The sequence below is a fragment of the Macrobrachium rosenbergii genome, chromosome 23, assembly GCF_040412425.1.
Source record: "Macrobrachium rosenbergii isolate ZJJX-2024 chromosome 23, ASM4041242v1, whole genome shotgun sequence".
Lineage (NCBI taxonomy): Eukaryota > Metazoa > Arthropoda > Malacostraca > Decapoda > Palaemonidae > Macrobrachium > Macrobrachium rosenbergii.
In genome coordinates, this window is record NC_089763.1 from 31,996,475 (window position 1) to 32,010,277 (window position 13,803).

General features: G+C 35.3%; 1 long non-coding RNA gene across 1 annotated transcript in view; it reads right to left on the reverse strand.

Annotated features, from left to right (window-relative positions):
* LOC136851446 (uncharacterized) overlaps positions 1-13,803 on the reverse strand; it is a 651,038-nt gene that overhangs the window by 16,144 nt on the left and 621,091 nt on the right. The gene's annotated exons all lie outside the window — the stretch shown is intronic.

Below are 13,803 nucleotides of genomic sequence, written 5' to 3' on the forward strand. Positions count from 1 at the left end.
GATATAGAGGAAAACTTTAATCCAAATTGGATTTAAATTCCATAATAGTGTGTAACCCCTGTATTGAGAAAAAAAAAGCAGTGCAGCGTAAATAGGCACTTCATTATGTATTCCAGTGATGTTTTCTTCTTTTTTTTATAGTTAATATATTAGATCTGATATCTTGTGGGGAGTATGAACCACACGGCAGAAAGTGATATAGTAATTAGATTTAGCAGATAAGGCCCTTTTTTTTTTCGCTTTTGATCTGGCTTTAATTTTGATGTAGGGGTTCCCAGCGTATGTGTGTGCTTTTTGTTGTTACATCTTTATTGTTGGAAATTATATATCCCGGTTTAGGAAGAAACAGTCAGTTTCTTGCCGAAGGAAAAAAATACCTAGGTATTCAGTTGTTGATTTTTTTTTTTTGTTGAATTTATATATGGTTTGGCATTGATATATAATTCTTGTTAATTGTATATGGTTAATTATACATGTACGCGCGTGCATACATAAATTCCATATATACAGTGTATATAAAAAGAGGTTCATCATGAGGAGTTAATTTTGTGAACTAGTTATGTGACCACAATGGAATGAAGAAACATGAATATATATATATATATTTATATATATATATATATATATATATATATATATATATATATATATATATATATATATATATATATATATATATATATATATATATATATATATATATATATATATAATATATATATGCACGCCTGCCTGTACATATATTATTTACATAATGAATGCACGTACGCCCCTGCAATCAAGAATGACCAAAGAGCTTATAGCAGCTTCTCTCTCCGTATTTCCCCCTTATTTCTTTCTTTGCTCTTTTAAGGAATACTGTAAATACATAACATTTATGGACATTATATTGAGTAGAGTAGAAAAAAACCCTCTCCTTGTTCTTCCCTTATCGCCTTGTTCTGTCAAATCCTTCGGTTCCAAGATTCCTAATCTCCACCCTTAACCCTTTCGCCTCCAGTCCCCAAAACCCAACTCCCAAAATATGCTCCTTGCTCCCCCACCCCCAAAAAACTTCTCTCCCTGTATAGATGTGGCGTGAATCTAGAGTATAATGTACAAATAGCACTATGTTATCTAGGAGCGAAATGGTGTTTGACCTTCCTTCACTTTTCTGACCCATCTTCGTCTACACTATGAAGTATCCTGTTGACTACTACTACAATTGCCTGTATGTTTTTTTTTTTTTTTGTTGGAAATAATTCTCTCTCTCTCTCTCTCTCTCTCTCTCTCTCTCTCTCTCTCTCTCTCTCTCTCTCTCTCTCTCTCTCTCTCTTCGTAGCTTAGTGAAACCTTTTCGCCTACTAAGAAGTTTAAGCTGAAAACCTCTCAAATGACCAGACCCATTATTAGACTAATAATTATTTGTCATGTTAGTCGGACAATGACTGTAATCGGGCGCTGGCGTTTGGCGTGAAAATAGCTCACGATTGCAACATTTGTCGAGAAGATTTTAGTGGAAAGAATTATCTACCCGACGGCCGGCTACAGAGTGAATAAAGGACTTGTCCTATTTCCCCGGCTGCCAACAGACGGTTATATTTCTTTTACCAGGCTGCCGACTATTCATTTATGGAAGTAACTCTTGTTTACCCGGCAAATACCGGGTAAACATGACAGTTTCCGCACTCCGTAACCGGCCAGCAAGGAAAAATATGCACTTCCTTAAGATAGTAATCTTAAATCTCAGCGTGACTCATAATGACATATATAAAATAGTTTGTAGTGGTCTGTTTTTGAAGTCGTTTGTTGGAAGTCGAATATTTACGACTAGCTTACTTAAAGGACGCTTTTAAAATGAAAAAAGCTAAAGCTTTCTCTATGTGTAGAGAGTTAGCCTACCGCTATTTTGGTGCTATGAGTAAGCAAGCGACTCGCAATTCATGTAATCTTTTGGGGATCACTTCGGAAATATAAAAGTGTTGTCGCATGTGATGAATGTCCTTCTTGTCCTGAACCATTTCTGTCTTCGAGGGGCCTTTGGAAGAAAAATAATTCGAATGGTCCTTGAAGGAAATAAACTCGAACGGCCTAACAGCGTCGAGATTCAAGGTGTCATAATTCGTCATTTTATATTGCAAGTCTGTCTCTCTCTCTCTCTCTCCATTCATATTCTCAAAGCTTCTCGCGATCCATTACAAGCTCTTTAACCACACCGAAGGTCATATATTTTCTTGACAATTCTCGAAAGTCGTTCCTTTTCCATAGCGACCTATTTCCCAACTCAAGCCCACTCTTTGAAGCTTTTCCTACTCCATTTTGAGCTTTTAATTTTCCACTCAAACTTCATCATTTTCAACTCGGGCTCGTTTTCGCTATTTCCACTCAAACTTCATCATTTTCAACTCGGGCTCGTTTTCGCTACTTCAACACTTGCAGGTAACCATTTTTTTTATTGTTCCGTTAAGGTTAGCGTGTAAAATAACGGCTGTTAATGTACCAAGTATATATAAAACTTCAATTGCGTATTCTTTTGCACATGGCTATACTACCTTTCCTTCCCTGCACCTTATAGTAGTCATATTGTATTAAGTTTACCTACCTTGACTTGCAACAAGTATAATCTTATGTTGTTATATTTTTAGGTCTCTCTCTCTCTCTCTCTCTCTCTCTCTCTCTCTCTCTCTCTCTCTCTCTCTCTCTCTCTCTCTCTCTCTCTCTCTCGGCACTAACATGCTTAGCTTACTTTAATCACCTGAACTTAATAGAAACTGTTGCCCTACTACTAATTTTGTACATATATTTTTTTGAATGGAAGTTCCTGCAGATTTCATTTTGTGCTTTACAGAGTCGACGAAGTGATCGATCAGTCCACCCCCTGAAACCCCCCACCCCCCAGTTATTGTTGTATCCAGATTTTTTTTTTTTTTTTTTTCAATTTACGTACCTACCCATTGAGGTGTGTGCCATCAGTAATAATCGTTTTTTGACGTATTTGTTATAAGCGTGTGTATACGTCTGCGTGTGTGTGTGTGTGTGTGTGTGTGTGTGTGTGTGTGTGTGTGTGTGTGTGTGTGTGTGTGTGTGTGTGACTACACATGCGCGCGTCTTCAGAATGAATGGATAGGGTGATGCAAGGGTATTAAACGAGTTGAGGAATGCAAGACTTAAACATTACATTACAGTGTGGTTGTAAGCGAGACTGGGAGAACAATGATTCGCGTAGCAGCTGGCTGTTCAGTTGAAAAAATCTACACTCATACTTAAGTATTCTGTAATTACAGTCACTTGATAATTTAGACACCTTGATAAATTTATCTTTTATACTGCAATTAGTGCCGGTAAATTTTTATATAGCCTACAAAGCGACATCTTCTATCGTATCTCCTAAACCACCTTTGTAAATAAACAAAGAGAATGCTATTTGGCAAACATCTGCTATCAGTGAATCAACACGAGATGAATTTGTAGCTGATTAAAATTCACGTACAACTCTTACCTCGGATATTCGCGCTACAATTAGACTTTTTTTTTTTCACTTAGGAGGGAGTGTGTGTTGGTGCATATTTTTGTGCGTACATGTATTTTGTTTTGTCGTGTAGACTAGTCTGTTACGTTTTGATGATTTTTCTCAAATTTTATGCTTCTTATTTTTTAAGCTCTGCGATGCCAAAATGCTTGAAATATAGGTTTCACATTTGTAGTGAAACGTAGAGTGTGTGTGTGTGAACATTTTGACCTCCCCATAAAATGCAGCGATGTTCAAAATCTTTCATTTTTTCCCCCCCCAAAGAAAATGATGTGGAGCCGTTTACAATAATCGAAAAGCAAAAAAGTACAAATGTAACCCCTGCTCCACCATTGTGTTTTGTGCGAGTGTTAAGCAGCAGAGGTGCGTGTAGCAACTGTAATATTAAAACAATTACACGAAGTTCTGTCTTAATCCGTCAGATTATATTACACACTTCTCATTAGATTTCACTGACGTTAAGTAGCGTTGGAAACGAAGGGCATTGTCACGTCTCAAAGATTATTAGACGCCTAAGAGTAGTCAAGGCCGTTTTTTCGTAGTTAATTAAAGAACGTTTAATAGCTAATGCTATTATTTGCACTTTATCATTATTACTCTTGCTATTATTTTCATATTTCTGCCAAACTTGATGATATGCATGTTCTTTGCTAGGACACGAAAAGTTAGTGTTGTTTGCTAGGACATGAAAACATCATGTTCTTTGCTAGGACATGAAAACATGTTCTGTGCTAGGGCATAACGTCATGTTCTTTGCTTGGGCGTGAAGTCAACTTCATGTTCTTTTACTAGGACACAGAACATGTGCTAGGACATAACTTCATGTTCTATGCTTGGACGTGAAGTCAGCTTCATGTTCTTTGCTGGGACATAACTTCATGTTCTTCACCAGGACGAGGTATGCAAAGGAATCCGACCTCTCAGACATTATTGCATTAACGGTAGCATTCACAGTTAAGGGAATAATGATGGCGGTTAATCTGGTTAATTAATTTCACACGTCTTAAATACATGAGATTTTGTTATAGACTTCATAAAAAAACACTTATGATTAAGAAGTAAAAGTGAAAAATCTTTAATAACCGCCTTCCTAAATTAATCAATACGGTTGACAACTGCCGAAAAAATATCAATATACAACTTAATATCTCCCTACAAAATGACTGTCAATATATGACGATGTAATTACGACTATAAATTCCCATTGCTAAGAATGACGGTCAGTAACTGATATAATAACTGTAATTAGGAATTTCCTACACTTAACTGACTGGAAGTTACTCTACCTTCGAAGTCTAAGTTAAGTGTACTCGCTAAATACTTAGGAACCAAGTTTTGACAAAATTCTTCAAGTTACATCATTTGTTTTCATCGATTGATTCATAAGTTAAGAATCTAAATATAACATTAAAAATATTTTTAAAAACACCAGTACGTCTAAATATCCTTAAGTCATACGAAGGTCTAAGTATTTATCGATGACGTAAATTTAAAAAATACAAATCCTTTTGAAAGCCGTTCTCTCTCATCCCTTTTGAATGAGTTGTGGGTATACGCCATAAGAATTTATATATATAGTCGTGGTTATTTTAAAGGTGCATGTCTGAGTGGGATATGTTTTATCTTATTTTTTTCAAGATGTAAATCTCGTGAGCGTTGTTGGAATCACACATCCCATTTATTGCAAAAAGCTTTTTTCCTCATCGATGACATCCAGTTGTTCTTATAAAAACCGCTGAAAGTGGGCAGTTATTATTATTATTATTATTATTACGGTTATCGTTTTTTATCATTAATATTGTACTCTATTATCTTCTTCAGTCTCTATTTTCATAAGTGCTCTGTGTGCGGTAAGGTTTTTTTTTAATAAAAGTATGTAGACTGCGATTTTTCTCATTGACAATAAAGAAACTTTTTGACTGTGTTAAAAGGAATAAATGTAAAATCTACACAGAAAATATTTCATAACTAATATCTGCTGGTTACCGAAATATTAAACAGTACTTTTATCTCCAACAGCATCTCTGTTTTGTGGTGAAACATAATTATAGATAACTATATATATATAACAAAGTACCTGACATTATGCCACTAAATATAGGTGCAGCAAATGATGATATTACTCTCGCTGATGAGTACACTAAGGAGTCTTATAAGCAGTCCTCGCGTCTGTTCATATTCCACGAACACCAAAAAGTTAAAAAGTAAAAATGAAGTTCGCCTTCTGGGCGATACACGGGACATCCGACCTTACGCACAGACTGCACAAGGATGGAAATAGCGCAGCTTTCGTTTCAGTCATTTCCATATCTGGTATCTAGGGAGCAGTTTGAGTACCATTCCGGGTTTATACTTTCTGTGTTGAATTGAATTCTCTCTCTCTCTCTCTCTCTCTCTCTCTCTCTCTCTCTCTCTCTCTCCTTTCTCATTTTTGTTCTGAATTCAGTACTTTCTAGGCGGTTCCGCGGTGAATCCAGTGAATTTAGTTTTCCCCGCTGCAACCATAAAAAAAAAAAAGTACTACACCCGGAAAATCAAATTGTTCTTCACTTCGCTCGTGAAAGTTTATTTATCTGTCTCTTTTCTCCTTCTTGTATATATAATCCTGTGTCCCCCCCTCCCCCTATCCTTTCTCCCTCCCTCCCTCCCTCCCTCCAATCCTACATCTTCCTCTCCCCTATGTCCTCATTCGCTGCTGATCCTATCCTTTCCCTTCCTTCCCCTAACCCTCACATCCTCCCCCCCCTCCATAATCATCACCCTCCCCCTTGTAACACTTTTCGGGGAGCAAATCGCTATTCCTCCTCCTCCTCCTCCTCCTCCAATACCTCCTTCTCATCCTCCTCCTCCTCCCTTTTTATGTGTATTATAATGTTACAGTGAACGTGTTAAATAACGTTACTACAGTGGACGGTGTTAACAGTGAACGTGTTACATTACGTTACAGTGGACGGTGCTCGTTTTGTACTCTAGTGGCCGTCAAATGTATTAATGGCCGGTGGAAATATACTTGATCATAATGATTCTGGTGTTTTTTTAATCCCTCACCTAACAAGGATATTATAATTTAAAAAATGTATTGAGATAAACGTATGTTGCAACGTCGAAATGAAGAGGAAAGAAGAAAAGACAGATATCTATAAGATTTTAATAGCTCATGAGTTGACACCATTAGAAAACCTCACTTGCAAATTTCAATGCTCAGATTTCAAGAAAAATTCGGAACAAGGAGACAACTGCATTTGCAAAAAGCCATTAATCAATATTAACAAACAAAAAGATAAAACGGAAATCAATCGTTGTCTTTCCTCAATTATAACCAAAGGAGATTTATAAGAACAAGAACGACTCACATTGTATACATCTTTCTTATATTCAAAACAAAATAAAAGCAAGCCAGTACATGAAAATCCTACAGGATATGCTTGCACGCACAGTGTTGCCTATCATGTAGCAGCAATTGCAATCACTCCAAACCTTTATGAGGTCCGACAATGACCCTGGTTCCTAATTCGTAGCAGGTAAAACGATTTTTAATGTTTTGGAAAATTAAAGCTTTATTTTCCTACCCTCTGCTCCTAACGAGTTGCAGAAAACGCTATGATCAGCAGGACTTCTTTGGAAGCCTAAAACAAACCTAATTCCTGCGCCTTTACTTCTATGTGAATTGCAGCAATTGCCATTATTAACAAAATAAAAACACTTTGGGAAATCCGAAAGGCTCAGATTGCAATACACAATTTCTAAGTAAACTGCAACGGCTCCAAAAGTCAGCACAAAAGCTCTTTTGCAAGCCTAGAAATATTCTCCCATTCGATGCTTCCTAGCGAATTATTTCAAACCACCAACATCAACATAAAACCTTTTTTGAAGCACAAAAAAAAAATAAAATAAAAACATTCCCAACCGCTGCTTCTGAATAAAACTAATCCATTACCATTCTGAACCCGGAAACGTTTTTTCAATCCAGAAAAACATAATTACTGGTTTTCCCAAAAAAATGTTTAATAGTAGCCTAGACCCGTGAAGCCAGCATATGACCCCCGCCCCTGTATACACGAGAAACAACAAAATGGAAGGGAGAAACATGACGTTTACTGAAGAAAGTGAGAGATGAGGCGGTGATCCGAGCAAATTATTACCGACCGTGTTCCCGTCTCTTTAAAAACCACTTATAGCATACTTTTGAGGTGCAACAACCTTTTCTTCATAAGAAAAATATCTTATTCTCCCTTTCCTGACGTTTATAACAACAACAGCTTTCGCTGTGATAAATGCAAGTTTTTTTTTTTTCAGCCTACTGAAGAGTAGCGTAAGGTTCGAAGCGATTTCAAGGCGCTTGTCGTATTTTAAAATAATTTTCTGTAACACTCGGCTTCACTTCCAGGATTAAATCTTTGCCTATACGCTGCTCAAGTAGCAGAAGCCCTTGCCTGCATATATCATTCTTGTTATAACATCATTAACAACGAAGACCTGAGAAATGCTAATTTTTCTCGTGAATTCTACGTTTTATAAAAACAACCCAAAAAGGCCACCAATTTGCTAAGCAAGTCTCAACCGAGCAGAATATCCTGCATGCCAATAATAAAAAGCAAGGGACCTTGCTTTTTATTATTATTTTATTTTATTATTATTATTATGCAGTGTTTTAGCAAAACACTGGACAAAATTAAAAACAGTTATGCACAAAAGTAATTAATAAAATATACAGAAATGGCAGCAAAGCAACCCCATAATATTCCTCCCCCACCTCCGCCCCCGTACATTTGGGCATTCTGGAGACTCTATGACCAAAGATGAAATGGAAAGTTTCTAGTTTGAGGTCTAGACGTGAACATGAATGAAATGAACAACAACGATGAACAAAATGTAATGATTTTGTGATAATGAAACACGATTATGGTGATACCAGAGGACAAATTAAAAGGCATGAAACTGCATCATATACACCAACACAATCATTGTTGTCATATTGACATAAAAAAAAAAAAAATCACGGAATACGTGAAGAAATGCACGTCAAAATAATCGTAATTTATGATAATATCGGTAAAGAAAACCATATTAACAACACCTTGTTTTTCTAAATTCATGAAATGATAAAATGTAATAAAAAATGACTTCTGACTATCATGTTAATCTTCAAATTTAGAAAGCCCAATCGCTCCTGTAAGAAATGAATATTTACCCAAGTCGCTAAATGGGAGTCTTTGGTTTGAAAGTACAGACGGGAAGAAGTGGAATATTCAAGAGAGAGGAGGATAAAGCTATGATAATCAAGAAATATATAAAAACAAATTTCTACATTATTATGAACTCTATAAATATAAAGACATTGCTTATCAGATGTAAACATAAGAAACATGGAAAGGTAATTTAATCCCTGAATTGTATAAAAATAAGTTGTTGTTATTATTATTATTTGCCACGTTGCAGCAATCCTAGTTGAAAAAAGCAGAATTAATACAATCCAACAAGTCCTAATATAGAGCGCAGCCATGCACGGATAAGAGGAGTATAAAGTAAAGAATAGCTAGTAAATGGAAATACAAATAAATAAGACAATAAACAGTAAAGAAAAAAAATACAGCCAAAAAATAATGAGATGAGACTGCCAAAAAAAAAAAAAAATCATTGGCAACAACTTCGAAATTCGAGTCCGGAAAGGTTTAAAAACAATAGCAGGACAAACAGCTCGAAATCCCAGAGCGCTGACTGACTATGAGACACAAAACGATCTCTAGTCCCCGAGAAACTTATTCTCTCAGTGTTTCTGGTCCTTTTCACCTTATTTCCCTCCTGTAAATCAGGTTCATGTAAAACTGACTGAAAGATTAATCACAATGAAAACAGCCCTCACTTTGGTTCTCTAATAAATTATGCCTATGAAAATGTCTGCCAAGATCTTATTGCACATTTTTAAAACTGTCAACTTCTTCATAACCTGTGCTGTTTTCAAGGAAGATAATATTAAATAAATAATACAAGCTCGGCTAAAAGAAATAAGATGATTATTGTAATAAAAAATATATATATATATATATATATATATATATATATATATATATATATATATATATATATATATATATATATATATATATATATATATATATATTATATATATATATAATCATCAATATTTCTTTTAAATTAGTTTAATAATCATCTATATTTCTTTTAAACGGAATATATATATATATATATATATATATATATATATATATATATATATATATATATATATATATATGTTTGTGTGTGTATGTATGTATATATATACACATATACATATATATATATATACATATATATATAATCTTATTCAAGAGCTATTGCACACGTGGCTTCCATAATCCATTGGAAAAACTTCAGATATCTCCAGTCTTGATGAGGAACAAACAAAACGGCTATAGTACTGCTATATTTATTCACTCGTAAGCCAACAGCTGTTTCAGCTACCCAAGGTCGTCTTCAGCGCTCATCTTGATTCATAATGGAAATACGGTCTAATATATAACAGAGTTCAGCCAAAAAATTATAAAAGAAAAAAACAAGATTCGAAAATGAAATTTATAAGAAATCAAACATTTACCGAAAACTTCCTAGCTCTAGAGAAAGCGCCCGTAAGTCTAAAGCCACTCTATGTTCAGTACAGCCCGAACTGAGAGCCTTCAAGGCCTCTTTGGATTTTACATCTGTGAGGTAAAGCTGGTCTCGGACTCCCTGTGTACCCAAGGGCAACAATGTCCCTCATCACAAGGGTGGTCGTCAGTGCCCCACATAGTTGCATAGTTAGCACTGGGGGGTCTCTCCATTCTCCCCTGCAGTCAAACTTGCAAACTAAGCTGGCCCAGACTCCCTTGAATCTCCCTGAGGTAACGATGCTTGCCAACAGAACTCCCAGTACGAACTACACCGTGATGAGAGAGCATTTCCGCCCTTGGCCGATATATGGAGCTTGGGACCAGCTTACTTCAGCGATATAAATTCGGAAGAGGCTCTGAAGCCTCTTAGTTCAGGCTACACTTGACGTAGGATGAATGCAAAATTTTGGAGCTCTCTGCAGCTGAGGTATTCAAGAAAAGGCACTGGTATAAGAAATTTGTTAATCGTTTTCCAAAACCACGAAGATTTTAGCAAATGTCCAAATTTTTATAAAATTAATTTTAATTCTTGCTTTTTGTTAATTGTTTTTTTCAGGTGAACTCTGCTACATGTAAGACTGTAATTCCAATATTTACCTATGTTAGCCTCTAAGATGACCACAGACGGTCGAAACAGCTGTTGGCTTAGGAATGAATAAATATAGCAGTACTGTAGCAGTTTTTATTTATCCCTTCTGGAGAATGAGAGGTACTAGAGATATTCCAAGTTTTGCCAGTGGATTGTGGAAGAAGCCACTTGTGCACTATCATTTGAATATGATTAAGAAAAGACCAAGTCATAAAAATATGAACAAAATGTGAAAAGGCATGGAAAATCCGGATGGATGTGGAGAAGCTAACATCCACCTTTCTTTTGGCAAACATCGTTACCTCAGGGAGATCCAAGGGAGCTGGATCAGCATAGCTTGCAAGTATGACTTCGGAGGTGGATGAAAATCCTCCTGGTATGAGCTACATCGGGCACCGACGGCTGCCCTTGTAGTGGGGAGCACCGGAGTCACTGACCTTAGAAATGAATAAAAATAGCAGTGCTATACTATTTATTTCCTTTATCCCTCCTTAAGACTGAAAAGGCACTGGAGAGTTCTAAAGTTCTGTCGGTGGAAGAAAATAAAGACTCGGCCAGATATAAAAAAAAATATGTATAAATGTGTGTGTGTGTATATATATACAACATACATACATACATATATAAACATATATATGTATATATATAGGTATATATATACATACATATGTATATATATACAGGTATATATATACATACATATGTATATATATATATATATATATATATATATATATATATATATATATATATATATATATATATATATATATATATAATCATGCATACAATAAGCCTTTTTCATCCTAAAAGGGATGGCGCCAGAATACGTTACCCTTCCAGTTCTCCTGAAATCTTTCTGGAATGAGGTTGCTAGTCCAAGACATTCCACATGCATGTCCAGCGCGCTTTAATAAAATTGACGAACAGGGAAACCGATACAACATAAAGAACACGTACTGCAGTCCGTTATACTATTCGTTTTTGAGCAAATACGTCAAAGTTACGGTTCGGCAAAATCCCTGATTTTCAGCTCATAATTAGAGAAAAATAATTGCGATTTGACAAATCAACACAATGGAGTTATTTTTCGTCGGAATGATGAAATTATTTACAACTGATTTCTCTGATTTGGTGGTTATTCAATGGCTTCGCATTCAAAACAAAACAATGAAAATTTTAGGTGTGACGTCATTTCCCGTAAACTATAATACCAATTATATTCAAAATCCTAATATATAACGAGAAAAATCTAATGGTATATACGAAAAGAAAAAAAGAGAAAGAGTCATAAACACGCAAAAGGAAAAATCCAGACTTTCAACGTTTGTCCTCCATAAAAAAAAAAAAGTATTGCCAAGGAACAAAACGGTATGGTATGGTTCAGACTTTAAACTTTTTTTTTTCCGGGTATTTCCGAAATAAAACCCTTGCACACAAAACGAACATGCTGAGACAAAATGGTCCATTTTTCCTCTCTTTTTTTGTTTTAGGTGGTGTTGTTTAAAGGGTCACGCCGATGAAATATTTTTGGGCAACGCTAACCTGTTTCGGATGCTGGACGATTTTTGGAGGGTTTTTGAGAGTATTCCCCCCCTTGAAAGAGAGAGCAACTAGTGCTCACTTATCTTCCATTTTTAGTGAGTCTTAAAAGCAAAAAATTAGATATCTAGTTCAAAATTATTTCATATTATGTAACATATTAAGATTTAAAAAAAAAGTTTTTAAATGTGTAATTATATTTTATACAGGTACGACTATTTATGCAATATTCTCTATAAAGCTCTTCAGTGAAGATACGTATATGTGAAATTGTCTAGAATGTATATCGCTTATAGCTGAAGAATAAATTATTCAGTTCAGTTCAAATAAAAAATGGGGTAGTTTTCACTTTCTAAAAATTAACATTTTTTCATGTCTAGAGTCTTCTACATCAGACATTGCTTCTACTCTCCTGTCTGAAAAAGTTTGACAATTGTATTCATTATTTTTCACTAAACTTAAAGAATACACATACCTATAATTCTCATATTCTGAAGATTTTAATTGCTATAGTTTATTGTTAAACTTATTTATATGAATAAGGTGTCTAAGAAATGATTTGGAGACATGGAATACCGAAGATTATTGAACTGTTCTGTAGTCATGATATATGGAAGACTATAGGCCACTGATTTGGGACCTGAGATAGGAAAGAGTACAGGAAATTGATTTAGGGACATTAGCTATATAAAAGTGTAGGACACTGCTTGGGGGGAAGGGGGACATGGGGTATGAAGATTATGGGACAATAATTTCACATCCCCGGAGTTAAAGACGAACTGTCCACTTTGCGGTAAAAAGACAACCTGCGCCAGAGGTCCATCTGAAAAGTTTTATTGACGATAATATTCGTAAGGTTAAACCGGCTGCAGCTATGCTTGAAAAGCGCCATTACTTTGGTGTTTTCAATCTTAAGTTATTGGTCGACACGTTTATATTTACACGATCCTTGTTTTCGCTTTGTTTTATAATTGTTTAATTATTATTTTTTTTTCTCATTTCCAAAATATGGGCGCTGTTACGTTAAACAGTTTGCAATAATAATAATAATAATAATAATAATAATAATAATAATAATAATAATAATAATAATAATAATAACCCTGTTTTCGGGTATAAATATTCCATTCATGCACCCTTGGCGCCATTCACCTCATTTATAAAGCCGCGGATAAAGTACCGAAGCGTCGGGAGAATAAATGAACTTCGGCTCGCTGCTTTACAATCTACTCAAGGAGACTAACAGAAATATCTCGCCTTGTAACTACTCTTTCAATGACACGAGAAGAAATTAACAAAATAAAATAGAATAAAATCGTGGACTGCTTTATTTTTTCCGCGTCCAAGTCGCCCACGCTGTAACGGGATCACTCATAATGAAGAGAGAAAATAGTTCGTTGAAAAACACTGGTCGCGTGATCAGTTTCGGGGCTCTATTCTTTTCATTTTCTACGCAACGATTATTTTTTACAATAGGAAGCCACTACACGCTTCGAGGAGTTTATAATAATAGC